Consider the following 16,780-nt stretch of genomic DNA (forward strand, 5'->3'; position numbering starts at 1 on the left):
CTCGCCCCCACCTTGCGGTGCAACGACACGAGATTGAGCGCAGCCCTGTTGTTGGAGACGCGTGTGGCAATTGCACTGTGGAAGCTGGCTACTCCAGACTGCTACCGATTGGTCACTAACCAGTTCGCCGTGGGAAAGTCAACCGTTGGACTCATGTTGACCAGAAATGTGCAGGGCCATTAATCACATCCTGCTCCGAAAGACTGTGACTCTGGGCAACATGCATGACATTGTGGATGGCTTTGCAGAAATGGGCTTCCCTAACTGCAGAGGGGTGATGGATGGCATGCACATTCCAATTCTGGCACCAGACCACCTAGCCACTGAGTACATTAATCGGAAGGGGTATTTCTCAATGGTTCTCCAGGCATTTGTGGATCATCGCTGGCGTTTCATGGACATTAACGCAGGCTGGTTCGGAAAGATGCATGTCACATTCATCTTTTGGAACACTGGCCTGTTCAGGAAGCTGCAAGCCGGGACTTTCTTCCCGGAGCAGAAGATCACTGCAGGGGAAGTCGAAATGCCCATTGTGATCCTGGGAGACCCACCTACTCCGTAATGCCATGGCTTATGAAGCCATAGACGGGGCACCTTGACAGCAGCAAGGAGCAGTTCAACAACAGGCTGAGCAAGTGTAGAATGACTGTTGAGTGTGCTTTTGGGCATTTAAAGGCCCATTGACGCTGCCTATATGGGAGGCTGGACCTGGTCGATGACAATATTCCTCTGCTTATAGCGGCGTACTGTACACTCCATAATATTTGTGAAGGGAAGGGTGAAAGCTTCACACAGGGCTGGACCGCTGAGGCTCAGTGCCTGGAGGCTGAATTTGAACAGCCAGAGACCAGGGCTATTAGAGGGGCGCAGCGTGGGGCCATAAGGATCGGGGATGCCTTGAGGCAGCAATTTGAAGCTGAAAGCCACTAATATTTGTTGCTGTGCTCAGGAGTGCAGTGCTTGTAATGCTAGGAGGTGACTGTGATTGGTGCGGACGATGCAGTGTGAAGGTTTAAGAAAACTGCCTGTTGCTTTGCAGGGCTCTGTTTGCTTTCAATGACTGGAATAAAGATCGCTTTCAAACCAAAACCATTCTTTTATTAAAAAACAACAATCAGAGAAGAGAGACAGACAAAAAAAAACACATCAGCACTGAGGGATGGGGGAAGGGAGGTCCCAGGAGGAGGTGGGGTCCCGGGACGGTTAAAGATTTGTGTATGTGCAGGTATCATATCCAACCTTCTCCTTTGGAGTACAGTGCAGTGGGTACTGTACTTCAGCAGGGCTAAACGGCTGGGGAACAGGTGTTGGGCGCAGTGGGTACTGGGAGTCCACAGGGCTGGACTGTGACAGGGCAGGAGTGGAATACGGCGGGTACAGACTGGAGCCAGGAGGTTGATCAGAGTGTGTTGGCAGTGTCTGGGGGGGCGCATGGGAAAGAGTTTTGTGACAGTGGCTTCGTTCTGGTGCGCTGCATTCTCCTTTCGATCCCTTTTCTCTCTGTCCCAGCACTCCTTCAATTCTTGTTTTTTGGCTGCAGAGTGCATCATGACCTCACACAGAAAGTCCTCCTTAGTTCTTCTTGGCCGCTTTCTAATTCTGCGCAGCCGTTCAGCTGGTGATAACAAAGAGGGAGGCTGGGCTCCCAAGGTCATATCTGTGATGCCAAAATGCAACATTTTACAGAAGCATATTGTTTGCAACACACAGACCACTGTTTTAAAACACAGCTACTCTTCACATACCTGTCACTAACTGGCTGACCCCAGGCCAGCACACATGAGCCACAAGACCCCCAAAATGGTGAGTAACCTCAGGGGCAGAGGAAATCAGTGTTCCAGGACCGTACTGTACGCTGGGCATGTGGCTCTTGGGGAGAGCTAGCACTGTAGGGGGGGCTTTCTAATCGTTCCTGTCCCCACATTTTCTACAGGCTGTGTTCATAATGGAAGATTGAGGGTGAGCAGGGGATCAAGGGAGAGTCTTCTCTAAGACTGCAGCTTCCGCCCTGGCCCTTATGCGGCTCACCTGTGTGCAGCAGTGGTCCTGTTTCCGCCCCCCCCCCCCCCGCGCAGTGACAGTAGAGTGGCGTGGGAAAGTTACTCTTAATGGGGCAAGAAACAAAGCAGCTCTGCCAAAGAACCTGTAGCAGCATATTGCCCAGTATCTCCACGAGAGTTTTCTGGAGATCTCTTAGGCAGATTCCCATGAAGTCAATCAACACCCTGTTCTGCCACTCAGACTAGGTATGTGGTGGTACGCGCATCATAGAGACACAAGCCTGCTTTCTGCAATCCTCCTGCCCCCAACAACTCGCTTCAGCGAGTCCCAAAATCAAAGCCACTTACCAGGGGCCTGCTCTCTTGTTTGCACTTTGCCAAGATCAGACAGCTGTGACTGTCTATCCTCCTCTGGGGTAGAGAAAAGCTCTGGGCTGCATGCATCTCTGACCTCCAAGTCATCCTCTGCCTCTGGGTCTTCCTCCCCCTCCACATTCTCGTCCAAGATTTCCTCCTCCTGGCTTGGTCCACTCTCGACTGGCATGCAAGCCACCAAAGTATCCACGGTGGCCTTCGCATTGGAGGTGGAGTCGCCACTGAATATCATGTCCAGCTCTTTGTAGAATCGGCAGCTCATGGGCACAGCACCGGAGTGGTGGGTTGCCTGCCGCGCCTTGTGGTAGGCGCTCTGCAGCTCCTTCACTTTGACCCTGTACTCTAATGTGTCCCGGTCATGGTCCCTTTCCGTCATGCATCATGACATCTGTCTGTAGGTATCATAATTCCTACGGCTGGAGTGCAGCTGGGACTGGACAGCCTCCTCTCCCCAAATGCTGATGAGGTCCAGCAGCTCGGCATTGCTCCAAGCGGGGGATCGCCTGGTGTGTGGAGCAGGCATGGCCACCTGGAAAGATGTGCTGAGACCACTGCACGCGTCACCGAGCAAACAGGAAGGGGACTTTCAAAATTCCCAAGGAATTTAAAGGGTGGGGATGAGGGTTGATCACCTGAGGGCAGGGCAGTAGAGTTCAAACCGATGACCAGAGAGGCAAGAACAGGCATTGTGGGACACCTCCCGGAGGCCAATCGCAGCGCTGTAATCCACCAAGGTGTCTACACTGGCACCGCGGCGCTGTGCCCCCGGCGCAGAGCGCCGCACGCCTCTCATCGGGGTGGTGTTTTACAGCGCTGCAACTGCGCAGTTTCTGCGCGCTAAGCGGCTTGGCGGAGTGTACGCCTCGGGAGTTACACTGCCGAAAGCGGCTTCAGTGCGCAGAGGCTTGCCAGTGTACACAAGGCCTCAGAGAGTCATTTTCATTTCCTCTGATCTTTTCTGGACACAGTTCAGCAGCCTTTCAAATCTAGTTTTGGCATTCTACCTTCATAACTGCTTATTTCCTAAGGTTTTTATCCAATTGAAACATTTTGAGTTAGGTCATTGATTTGGTTCAAATTTAGCTGATGCATCCCTTCTTCCCAAACACAATGTCTAAAGTGATTGGAACTTCTGAGTGATAGGAGCCCTTATATGATAAAGCAGTTCATGGCTGAGGGAAAAAGAGGTTATGGTGGATACTTACTGGGAAGAACAATGCAGTGCTAGAGGAAGCAGCATATGCCAGTTGCAAACGTGAGGCGTCATGAGGAAGACTGATATTCAGATTCAACCTTTAAGTGGAGTTGACCAAAAATCAGAATTACCATTCTGCAGGAAAGTCCAGTGTTCTAGCATTTAGCTTTGTTCTGGATAGGGGCAAAAAGTCAAAATACCGTAACTTCAGAAACAATTTAATTCACAAATGTTAAAATATTTGGTTTCAGCTTTAACATTAGTCTCCGGGTCTGCTTGAGCTGCCATGGGTGTCTCATGAGGCTTGCAGGTCAGAGGCCTAATTAGGGTTGCCAACTTTCTAATTGCACAAAACTGAACACCCTTGCACCACCCCTGCCCTGAGGGCCCCCCCCGCCCAGCCCCTTATCTGAGGCCGCACCCCCACTCACTCCAGCCTCCCTTTCTCTGTCAGTCGCTCACTCTCACCCACCCTCACTCACTTTCAGTGGGCTGGGGCAGGGGGTTGGGGTGGTGGAGGGGGGTGAGGGCTCCAGCTGGGGGTGCGGGCTCTGGGGTGGGGCTGGGGATGAAGGGTTTGGGGTTCAGGAGGGGTCTCTGGGCTGGGGCTGAGGGTTTGGAATGCAGGAGGGGGCTTAGGGCTGGGGCAGGGCGTTGCGGTGTAGGAGGGGGTGTGGGGTGCAGGTTCTGGGAAGGAGTTTGGGTGCAGGAGGGGGTTCCGACCTGGGGCAGAGGGTTCGGGGTGTGGGATCCAGCTGGGCGGCACTTACCTCACGCGGCTCCCAGTCGGCGGTGCAGTCGGGCTGAGGCAGGATCCCTGTCTGTCCTGGCTCCATGCTGTTCCTGGAGCACAGGTACCATTACATGAAAATCTCTCCTTGAGTATGTCACAGTTCAGGGAAACTGCACCTGTATTTCCCCCAGTGGTCCAGCAAGGGCACCCACTCTTCGGATTCTGGCTCCCTTGTTGTTGACTCTTTTGCATGAAGACCTCATCTCACTCCCTCTAACTAGGATATTTCCAGGCTCTACAGTTCCCTGCCTTGTATTTCCAAGCAAAGACAGCCTGCCTGAACAGACCTGCTTTCTTTTTTCTTCAGAGACCGATAACAGAGGGATTGCTGCAGTTACCTCCCAGGTCTTTCTAGCCTTCTTTATTCCAAAAGTAAAAAAAAAATTATGGTGAAAACATATTAAAAGACCCTACACACATACTAATATGCTTACCAGAGTTCATCGTACCATGGACTTTGGCAGGTCCAGGCTTTCCAACCCTACCCAAAGGATTGGGGCCCTCCATGGACCAAGAAGAAGGCCTTGAGTCAGTTTAAACTCAAGCCGTTTATCCAAAAGTCCTTTCCTTAGTCTGTGGAGAATCCAGTTCGAACTAGTATATGTGTATCCCTCCAGGGTATGACTTTAAAGGGTTGATAACGGATGAAGTTCATTAGCATTCCCCCGCTCCCTACTAGAGAAGGTACGTACAGTGCCACAATAACACTGACACAATTGCATTTTTAATACAGTATACCCCAAAGGTATTAACCCTAATTCAATAAGGTTTAGCTTAATTCAATAAAGGCTATCTTAATTCCATACGGTGTGTCCAGGATATTAAAGGATATTGTTAGCCTGTCACAGTGTGGTCAAAGGGCCTTGAGTGTACAGTTTGCTCAGGGGTGAATTTTGCCTGTCAGCTGGTCCAGCGAGTGGCAATGATGCTGGAGGAGGCAGCCTCTCAGGCTTTGTCGTCACTGACACAAAGTTGTTTGGGTCTTTTTTTTTTTTAACAGCAAGGTAACTAACAGGGGGATAGCTTTCTAGCTGTAAAATCCTAAGTGGTGACAAGGCACTTGTAGTGTCTACCATGAGGTATTGAAGCAAGGTCAGCACTATACTCCTTGCCCGCAGTTAACCTTGCTTAGTGTACCTCATAGTGAAACTACAGTGCCTTGTCTCCCCTGTGTACTTACAGAAGGATAGCATGGTAAACTAATAGGCTCAATCTGCAGCAAGGAAGCTATAGGTTAGATATGAGGAAAAAGTTTCTAACTGTAAGGATAGTCTCTCAGTCGGAGAGAGGGTGTCACAATTAGGGCAGAGGACAGAAAGGATGAATATTGAATGTTGTATAAGCAGTATGTACATTTGTAGTCTTTAAAATGCTGATATCCAAACCCGCAGTACAGCACGGATAATGTGTACTAAATCACTCTACTATTTCAGTGCTCAGTGTGCACGCAATTCTGCCATACTATAGTTTTCCTCGGGACAGGCTCAGCAAAGGCTTCCTGCACTGGCCATAGGAATATCCACTATTTCTCAGAATGCAGGAGGGAGGGCAAGCTGGTGATTGGGATGCAGGCGGCACTGTATCATATACAGGCAGAACAACATGAGCAATGAAAGCCTCTTCCCCCTTGTCACTGACTGTGTCCAGCCAGGTTGACAGGGTTGCTTCTCAGCAGTTACTACTGAAGCCTACACTTTGACAGCACAGTAAACCTGAGAATGTGGGCTATCCTGTCAAGTATGTCAGCTTGTTTAAAGGTCACTTGCTATCAGGATCAAAAGCATTTAGGGGCCTCCCCCCTCCCTTACACACATTCTTTGGGCGGGAGGGGGGAGGCAGGCAAGCACAGAAAAGCCTTTGAAAACTTTGTATAAACTATGTAATTGGGTACATTTGCCAAAGCATGGCTGTGTTCTTTGTGAAGGCTTAGCGAAGAACATTACTCTGATTCTTCTGTAGGCCTTCAGAAGTGTGGATCCTTTCAAAAGTGTAGAGTGTGAAGGATTACAAATTTGTTTTTCAAAAGACCCCCAAATACCTGCTGGGTTCACCAGCCCCCTCACCTCTTCTCCCCCCTCCCTCCAGTGGCAGCGCCCCTCTCCCCACTCCCAGCTCTAACTCCACGCTGCCCCCAACGGGCGCTGTCTCTCTTATGCCTCTCTCTGGGACTCTCACTGTCTCTTCTTTTTTTGAACTCCCCCCTCTCCCCCCCGGGCTTTTTTATGCAAAGAAAAGTGTAGAAAAGCATTGCCATGGCAACAGTGTCGCACTGGGCTATTGGAGTTGATGGGCGTTCTAAACTTTTAAAATAATGGCCTCGAAAGAACAGGAAGGGGACAGAGAAAGAGAGAGTGAGCGAGCAAAAGCAATGAAAAGTGGGACAAAAACACTGGAAATGCATTCAGCCTGACATCATCACCCTTTCCCACAGTGGCCGTTCACTTGTGAGGCCCTAGTGTTGATTCACTGTCTTAAAGCTAGCTTTCTAGAGCCTGGGGAGACCATCTTTCCCTGCCTGAATGCCTTTTTTGTTGTGAAACAGTGGACTGTTTCTGAAGCCCTGCATAAAGGGCTGAGTAATTCACTTCAGTTGCCAGGAAGTCTGAGCCACTTGTGAGCTAACAATAGTTAACTTTATCTCCCACCCCAAGCTGAAAGTTCCAGCTGTAGGTCCCGAATTCTAATAAGGGCTTCACTCATGCCTCTGAGGTTATGGTAATATTTTACACATCTTTTTTCATTAAGACACAGTCATAGCTACTGTTGAGGCACCGGAGGCAACTCCTGTCGATTGATGGAAAAAAATAAAAAAGGAAAGCAAGAAAATAGCTTTTATGTAAGCCAGACAGACTTGCTGTTTAATTCTAGAATTCTAAACTGATTTGGGAGAAGCAGGAGAACTTAACTTTAACCAATTACATTATACATTTCTGAGTCAAAGACCTTCCGGTTGCTTCAGATTTTTAAAATAGTCTCAGTTTTTAGAACTTGGGGTGGTTGTTTTTTTTCTCTGTTCCTGCACAGGAGGGATGATTGGTGATAAGGAGCAGAGTGAGTCATGAGGAATGGAGATGAATTTGTTTGGGTTTCCCTTTTCATCCAGATTTGGATTTCATCCTGCACCATGACAGCACAGCTGAATGCCTGTGATGACACACAACTGTGATTCATGCAGCAGACCTGCAAAGCCAATAATCAGGGTATGTTTTTGAAAGGAGATCGAGAACAGCAATTTTCTTCTTTACATTCCAAAATAGTTGCCTCCGTGAGAATTAATAAAACCAAATTCAATGTGGAAACAACCTCAGATAACTATCTAGGCTTCTAATAGTTGGTGATTTAAAATTATTTGCTTATTTCCCACTTTCAAGTTAATAGTCAACAAGACTGCACTTTGTTTCAGTGCCCCTCTTTACATTTTCTTGTTGGGTATAAAAGACAGCAGTATTCAAACAGCTCTTTTGTGCCTTTGGCTAATGCTTCTTCCCCACTGTGCCTTGAGAACTAGCTATAAGAATGCTTGGATGAAAATAAAAACACAATTCTTTAACCTCCACTTAATACATTATTAATTTTAAAAAGTGATTGAAGGACATATGCAATATTTGTGAAATAAAACAACACATGCTCAGTACATCTCCTATTTAAGGCAACACTGTGTCCTTGAGCTGTACAAAGGACTCCAGCTGATGCCAGAGGCAGCTGTTTGTGTTGTGGATCAGGTCACTATAAGCAAATGCATTGTAAATAAGTTACTTGGCCTTTTGGATAAGATCAAGTGCAGTAGGATGCACCCAACCCATGTACTTATTCTCTACACCAATACCGACTTGGACTCTTAATACATTCCATGGGTGGCGCACCTGAGCCCACTTATCCACTGACAGTTTAAAAACTCCCACACCCCAATCTGGATCTATGGTGGTTATGTGATATGTATGTACCTCGTGAACCTTGTAACCAATACTTGCAATCCCCCATAACCCAAGCCTGATCCCAGATGTACAGTACCTTCCCTCTTAACTTGTGTAAATTTGATTTTAAACCTTAATTTTAATATCCAGCATCAATGTGACCTCTATCAGGGGAGAATACCCTGCCTTTCTAGGAGGATGGACTGAACACTTATGCTGATCTTTTTCCTCCCTAAGAGCTGTGATTTCTATCTTCACTGTGAGTTTGCCTTGACTAGGATGAAAAGCTGGTTTTTGGACTGTGCTTGTTGACGTTTGAAAAAAACCCCAAACCCATCTTTTTATCTTAGTCAAGACAAATCCTGTGAGAGAAGCATCAGGCACCACAATCATATAAACCACAGAAGACAGACAGAAGGTTTGGGGGAGAGTCATTTTATGCAAGATGTTAATCATGAAATAACTTTAAAGGCCTTGAATCTACTCCAATGCTTGCAACTGAAAACACTGATCTTCTAGCAGTGCAGCTCCCGGAGCTCTCAGAGCTCTGTCACTGCACATGACCTGAAACAGGTGAACTGAAGCTGAATGTATTAAGTCCCATCTGAATGAAAGGAATTAACTAGCTAATAATTCTCAGTGGTAAAAACAGAATGGCTAATGTACATATGATGAATGAAAAGTCATCCATTCCTCTACATTGCAAAAGATTTCAGAAATCATGACAGGGCTTTACTGTCCTCAAATGATCATTTCACTTAACTCTTGAGATCAGGTTTAGTATATCATTGTTGGAAATGTATATTCATATATAATTTTACTTAGCCAGTACATAGCACATTTTACAAAGCACATTGCAAAAAATGAATTGTTCCTTATGACTTTCCCTGTGAAGAAGGAACCGAGCATTAGACTTTATTTCCAGAAAGGAAAATGGAGGGCGAGAGGTTAAAGTGACCTGACTGAACCTACAGAGACAGAGAGATAGTGTCCAAGCATGGATTAAAACTCAAGAGTTTCGGACTCAGTAGCCCATGCGTTTCTCTGTGAGGGCCTGATCCTGTGAAACACTGAATACCCCTGATTTGCCTCACTGGCTGCTGTACACCCCAGGATAAAATCTTTCAGGCCAGATTTTCAAAAGTGCTCAGCATTTTGAATTCTTTGAAAATGTGGCTGTTTATTTAGGTGACTAAATGGGAGCTGAGCTCTTCTGAAAACTGTGATCCAGTTATAGGTGCTGAACACGAAAATCTGACCCTGACCTCTTTTGAAAATGTGGCAGTTAATGTATATTTTTACTACATGTCAAATGTGTCCATGATACCCTTTCAGTCAACTCCTATCTCCCAAACTATGGTACACATTTCAAGCAATTATGTACCTTTAAACAGGGTGACTCTTTCATAGAAAATAACAAATATTTTGTGGAACAAAAATCACCCTACACTTGAAAACATTGGGATTTTTCTGGAAAATTTTTGAGGAAATCAAGATTTTTTTTAAGATCAGATATTATATTTTGTTTTGTGAGAAATAAAAATCTCAGCAACTACCTTGAGACTGGCTCTCTCCATGACATATTTTTTACTTTTTCTGTTTCTTAGTACTTCTACAAAGCACTCCTTTTGATCTCAGTGCTCTGCTCTGCTCTTCCGCTCTCTGCTTCTAATGCTTTGCCCTCTGCTTTTAGTGATCTTTCTTTCTGTTTCCAGGCCTGGTCTCTCACTCTGAGTTTCCATTATTTAGTTGTTTTTCCTCTTGCTCTGCCACCTGGGTTCTGCTTCTTGCTCTCATTCATTTTTCTTCAAAGGCTCCATTTTTCTGTTTCCTGCCTTTCCTATTGGATCCAATCCTCTAGCTCTATTAAAAGGTTCCTGCCCCAAGTCTGAGCCATGCCTCTCAGGATTCTCAGATTGTCAGGGGCCAGTTTGGCTCCTGGCATACACTGTATCTGCCTCAGCAGCGATTCTAACTTACTACCAGGCTTTTGCCGTCCTCAAGGGATGATCTGGAAGCCCGAAATAGGTAAAGCACAACTCATTCAAGCCATAGCCTCTGCCTTTCCCAACAGACTCCTGGCAAGCCCCTATATTGGAGACTGCAAGGTGAGGGACGCTGTAGGGTCACTGTGCTGGCCCTACACCAACCGGGGAGTCCCCTTACACCATGGAATTCTTATGTGGGAAGATCTGGCTGCTTTCCATCATTTTTATATCTCAGGAGTGGTGAAAAGGTACCAGAATGCAACCCACGATAGCGGCTTCTAAGTTCATGGGTCTAAGTAGGATTGTAAGACTGGAAGGAATCTCAAGAGGTCATCTAGTCCAGGCCCCTTCACACAAGGCAGGATTAAGTATTATCTAGACCATCCCTGGCAGGTGTTTGTGTAACCTACTCTTAAAAATCTTCCACGATGGAGATCGCACACCCTCCCTGAGCAATTTATTCCAGTGCTTAAGCACCCTAACATTTAGGAATTTTTTCCTAATGTCTATCCTAAATTGCCATAGCTGCAATTTAAGCCCATTGCTTCTTATCCTATCCTCAGAGTTTAAGGAAAACAATTTTTCTCCATCCTTCTTGTAACAACCTTTATGTAATTGAAAATTGTTATCATGTCACCCCCTCACTCTTCTCCAGACTACACAAACCCGATTTTTTCAATCTTCCCTCATGTTTTTCTCTGGACTTTCTCCAGTTTGTCCACATCTTTCCTGAAATGTGGCACCCAGAACTAGACACACTACTCCAGTTGATGTCTAATCACCACGGAGTGGAGCGGAAGAATTACTTCTTGTGTCTTGCTTACAACACTCCTGCAAATACATCCCAGAATGATGTTTGCTTTTTTTGCAACAGAGTTACACTGTTCACTCATATTTAGCTTGTGATCCACTATCACCCCAGATCCCTCTCTGCCCTATTTTGTATGTGTGCAACTGACTGTTCCTTCCTAAGCAGAGTACTTTCCATTTATCCTTATTAAATTTTATCCTATTTACTTCAGACCGTTTCTCCAGTTTGTCCAGAATCCATATCATTTTTAATTTTAACCCTATCCCCCAAAACACTTACAACCCCTCCCAGCTTGGCACTGTCTACAAACTTTATAAGTGTACTCTCTATGCTATTATCTAAATCATTTATGAAGAGATTGAGCAGAACTGGACCCAGAACTGATCCCTGCGGGATCCCACTGCAGAACAATGCTTTGCTTTCAGGTCTGAGAGTAATCTCTGCTCAGTCAGAAACAACAGGGCACACTGAGCAAACAGGCCTGACTGTGTGAGAGCTCAGAGCTGAGGAATGGCACATGGTGTGAAATGTGTGAGACATGGAATTTTGACCCCACTCCAGTTTTGAAAATGTTAGAAGTCGCCCTGATGAAAGATGATATTTGGGGAGACAGAAGGGGAGGGGGGTGTTTTGTCTTTTTAAATCAGACTCATCTTCTAGGAGCAAATATGGCCTTAATAAAACCCCAACAGGTAATGGGTCTGATGCAAGCCTCAGTTACTTCCAGATAATTCCACTGAAGTCAGTAGCATAAACCCTGCTTGTAAAGTTTTCCTGTTCATTCCCTTGGCCTGATTCTGATCATGCACCAGTTTTACACTAGTGTAACTCCTTTGCACTCAAACGATGCAAAGCCAGTTCTGGGGACTCCAAACGTTTCTTTCAGATGGACAGGCTCGCAAAGTGACGTGAAAGCTGCTGGTGGGTGAAAGGAATGAAAACCAGAATAAGAGAGTGTGATATTTCTCAGAACCAGACTGCGGACACTGCAGGAAGTTGAAGGAACACAGCCAAGATGAAAGGTAGGGAGGAAAAATTGTGGCTGTAGTGAGTGCAGAACAATTACAGTGAAAGTGCCAAGAACAGGCCTGTCTTTGAATGGTTCAGGCCAGGGAATAGATTTTGCTGCAGGGCAGCAGGCAGCTCCTGTTTTTTGTTTTTTGTTTTAAATGCTCATCTATCTGTGTAAACAGCCTGAAAACTTCACCTCTGTGTTGGGAGATGTCACTTAGAATCAAGGCACTGGTTCCGCATTCAAAAACCTGATGTTGATCATGTTCCGTCCCAGCCATTCTCTCGAGTAGTCTTTTGCAGTGGGATCTAATTTTAACCACATCTCCGTCTTCATCCTTTCGGAAGTAGGAAATATTAGTCACTACATCTGATTGGTTTTACTGTTGCTTACCCCAGGGCAGCTTGTTTGGCTTATGAAAACCAGTGTCAGTTGACATTGTCATCCACATGGCCAGATGATTACGAGTAAAAGCCTAGCTATTTCCGTTTTAACTAGACAATAAGGCGCAGGAGCTGATAAATGCTGAGATAGGATAGAGGTTTTACAGAGCGAAGGGCTCTCATTAGTTTCATGCCCACCGCCTCGCTTATGCTGGTACGGTCTTTGCCACTGCTTTTTATGATTTTTATGAACAGATTTTTGTCAGAAGAATTGCCAAACTGGCAAAGATGCTGCAGCTTAATAGTATGCATATCCCTCTTTTACAGCTCTGCCCTTGCTCCTTTTCAAATATTCTCCCTTCTTGTAATGGAGAGGCCGTTAACTTGAGTGAGACAGACATTTTTTTTGCAATGCGGTGGTTTATGTTGATTTTTTCAGCCCAATTCCTATTATTATTATTATTTATGCAGGACCAGCAGCATGCCAAGTGCTGTGCAGCTATACCTGAAGACAAGGTCTCTGCCCCAGTGGCATTAGAGTCAAAAGTTCAATCTCTCCAGTGATATATTTGAGAGAGAGGGTGGTCTTCTAAGTAAGGCACTGGCCTGTGATGCAGGAGATCAGCGTTCAACACTCATCTCTGCCACAAACTATCCGTGTGACTTGGGGCAAGTCCCGCCAGATGGGCTTGCCAAAGCGGCAGAGCGGTTTGAGCATCCCAGTCTTAATCTCTCTGTGCTGTAGCTTCAGCACCAATAAAATGGGGATCACAGTGTTTTCCTTGCCTGGCTCTTCTGTTTAGATCTAAGGGCAGGAACCGACTCTTATCATGTATTTGGACAGTGCTTAGCATAATGGGGCCTGATCTTGTTTGGGGCCTCTCTGTGCTGCCACAATATTCGTGATTAAAGGAATACATGCATTCATTACTCTGTCACATCTCCCATCGATTTCACTGATTGGGTCCTAAATAAACATAGGGACAAAGAGTGAACTTTCACTCAGTTTTATTCTTTTCTCTTTAATGCTTGCTCTTTCTTTTTAAAGAAATAAGCTGTGCTTTTCTTTCATTTGAGGATGAGTATTTTAGACTAAACTGCTAAAAGGTCAGATATGGTTTCAGGGATCAGGTGGAGGTTTTAAATGCTTCATCCCATTTTTATTCTTGTTTTTCTTAATATTTCTTGCAGCATCAGCTGCTTTCTTGGAGGTGAGCTTGAGAGGAAATAAACTCAAGGCAAAAGAGGAAATGTAGAGATGGGTAGCGTGTGTGTGTGTGAGACAGAGCAATTTCAGATTGGGCGGGCTAGCTGGCTTGCTGCATAAGGTGCTTTCAGGTGCAATCTCAGGTCATGTTCAGTGTGTCCTACAGTTTAGTGTCGCTTTGGTTCCTTGTAGCCACATGCAATCCAGCACAGACAACACTTGCTGCTATCAGGGGATGGGTTTTTCTACTCTAATGCACACACCTCTCACCCTGAAGAACTGTAGGGGTAAGGGAACTGAGCCATTCTGGGCCAAGGCATGGATCTTCCTCTTTCCATGTGGAAGGGGCAAGGTCTGTCACCTCCACAATATCATTCCCATGTACTCCGCTCCTCAGAAGGACCTCTGCAGGGCTGGGGGTCTGCTCCTGGGAAAGCAGTGGATCATGCATGTAGACTTGGGTAAAGGTGGGGAGACAGTTGTGTTACAGTCCCCCCTACCAACCTCTGTGTTACAGTTAATAGAACCTGAGGCTATATTAATGTTTAAGAGGAGCTTCTCCATGCTGGGGGATGCTTCTTCAAGGTGCTACAATGGACTGCCAAAGCCAGGGAGGAAGGGCTATGGAATCCAGTGTTTGTTCCATGGAGAGGCAAATGCTGTCACCTCCCCCGTCGATGAAAAGACTGGGTGAACATTCTGCGAGGTTCATTTTGTGCCATTTTCTTCCCCTCTTTCCCGTACCGGAGGGAGCAACCTGGCCCTCAGCTAGGGGGAGACACTGATGGTGACTTGATTACGGTACATCTCTTCACTGGTCTCATTAAACAAGCCATTTTTTCTCAGCAGCTATTGCCATGGGACACCGGCTCCTGTGAGCCCCACCACAGAGCTAAAACAGCAACAGCGACACCCCTTCTTCTGCTCAGCAGTTCTCATTGCCATGTGCTTGAATGAGCCACTCGGTGTGTGCATAGGCTTCCTATAAGCAAGCCCTGAGCCCCACAGGGAGCAGAATGCTGGAAACGGAGTGGGCAGGGCTCTGACCCCACCCACCCTCTGCACCTGCTCACAACAGAGCTCAGATGCACCAGGCAGAGCAAGCTGTTCCCAATTCCGAGCCCAATGGATGGAGCAGATTGTACACCCACTGTGTGCACTGAGCAGTTCCAGGAGAGACTGTGCTTGGCTGAGACACAGTCTCTTTGCTGCTCCTAGAGCAGTGCAGCTGCATCCCACCCCCACCCCCCCCGCCCACCACAATCTAGCATCTAGATTAGAGACACTCAGCGACTTGGGATACCCCACCCATATGCTTCACTGGACCCTGACCTGAGGTGCAAGATCTGAGTTTCCTCAAAGCTTAGCATTGCATGTTCAGATTTGGGGGTTTGTTCTGGCCTATTAAAAAAATAGGGCACATCTATGAAGTTTGGTTTTGGATCCAATCTGCCCCACAGTTCTTGAGTGGTAAAATCTGAAGTTTTGGTCTGGATTGATCTCAGACCTTAACTGAAATACAATCCACAATCTGAGTCCCCTCCACATTTCCTCCTGACCTAGCACCCTTGGAGACGGTAAGCAGTAATGTAAGGACACTGGAATTTCTCTGGCTTACCCAGCTTCTGCTCTGTGAATAAATAAAGGTGTTTAGTTTCTCCAAGCTGTCAATCCCTTAACCTTCAGGTTTGTTAACAACTTCTCCCTCCTATGGTCTATGTAATGGAGAAGAAGCCAGCACTTTCTACATTTTCTGAGAGATAAGCAACTCATTTAGAGCCACAAATAAGATCATAATTTGACAGGCAAAATGCCAGGGAAAATACAAACAGATTTCTCCCTCCCAGGCCCTGAATATTTTAATGATTCTTTTCTTGTTCTCCAAATTATATTTCCTTTTTGCTTAATTGCAGGATCAGGTCAAACCAAAGCTGTCGCTGTCATGCACCATCCATATGTTTTGGGGTTTTTTTTTAACCTTTCGGCTGCCAGTGTTTTTCCATTTTGCCAGCCAAATGAACACAGCTCAAGAATGCCCATCAGTATCCATACCTATCAGTATCTGTGGCAGCCATTGGATTACTCTCCTGTTTCACTGACCTGTAGATGGATGTGCCCAGCTTGTCCTTTGTGCAAGAAGCCAACATCCATAGGGTTGGAATAACAAGTATTCAGGACGCAGTATTTGCTATGAAATTTATCAAAGGGAATTAGCTACAGTCAGGGCCGGATTAAGACCTTTAGAGGCCCTAAGCACTGAAAAGATTATGGTGCCCCACCATATGTAATTCAAAATAAAAACAATACTATACCATAAAACAAATTTTTTCGTAATGACAAAAACCTTACATGTATGGTGAAATTAAAATAGCTTCTTTCTAGATTTTCTGATTGCAAAATTCCAGATAAGTTCATCGAAGCTGACTTGACGAAGCATGTCCGCTTCCATACACAGTAGGGAAAGTGAATCTAGTCTGTCCTGACACATTGTTGTTCTCTGAGGGTTTTTTATTCTTTTCAGCTGAGAAAAAGAGCGTTCTGCAGAGCAGTTAGTAATCATCAATGTTAGAAAAATACGTAGTGCGATCTCTACATTTGGAAATACACGTTGTATTCCATCTTTCAATATTGTGTCATGAAGATCAATGTGACTGAATTTCATTTTTCCTGTTCCATTAAACTTTGCGTGCCTATAACAGTGGAACTGCCGTACTTCTCCACAGAGATTCATGTTCAAGTCAACAGGGTATGAGTCAACTTGCTTTTGGGAACCTTGTGAATATTGTTCGTCAGATAAGTCCATATCGTTTAGAAAAGAAAATCTACTTGATACTTCTTTGTACACTTCACCTCTCCTTTTCATATGAGCTTCAAGTGTATCAATTATAGCGCAGTAAGTCGATACGCAAAATTTGTCTTCAGGATTCAATGCTGTTTCTGTTGCACTGCTATCATTTGCTGGTTTTTTCCTGATTTGCTTGTGGGACTGGGCTTCTTTGTAGTTAGTATCAGGCACGATATCTTTTGATAGGTCTTCAAATCTTTCAAAATCATTCCTCAAAGTGTGTAAGTGGTCTGCTAATGATTGACAGAGGTCTGCGC

At 45.7% G+C, this 16,780-nt stretch overlaps 1 long non-coding RNA gene across 1 annotated transcript in view; it reads left to right on the plus strand.

Moving 5' to 3' along the window:
- LOC119565698 overlaps nt 1-16,780 on the plus strand; it is an 88,419-nt gene that overhangs the window by 50,038 nt on the left and 21,601 nt on the right. Inside the window, exons 4-5 of the long non-coding RNA XR_006289663.1 lie at nt 7,467-7,563; nt 11,963-12,098. This is a non-coding gene — a long non-coding RNA (uncharacterized LOC119565698). The remainder of the gene's footprint in view (nt 1-7,466; nt 7,564-11,962; nt 12,099-16,780) is intronic.

This window comes from Chelonia mydas, chromosome 3, assembly GCF_015237465.2.
Source record: "Chelonia mydas isolate rCheMyd1 chromosome 3, rCheMyd1.pri.v2, whole genome shotgun sequence".
Taxonomy (NCBI): Eukaryota; Metazoa; Chordata; order Testudines; family Cheloniidae; genus Chelonia; species Chelonia mydas.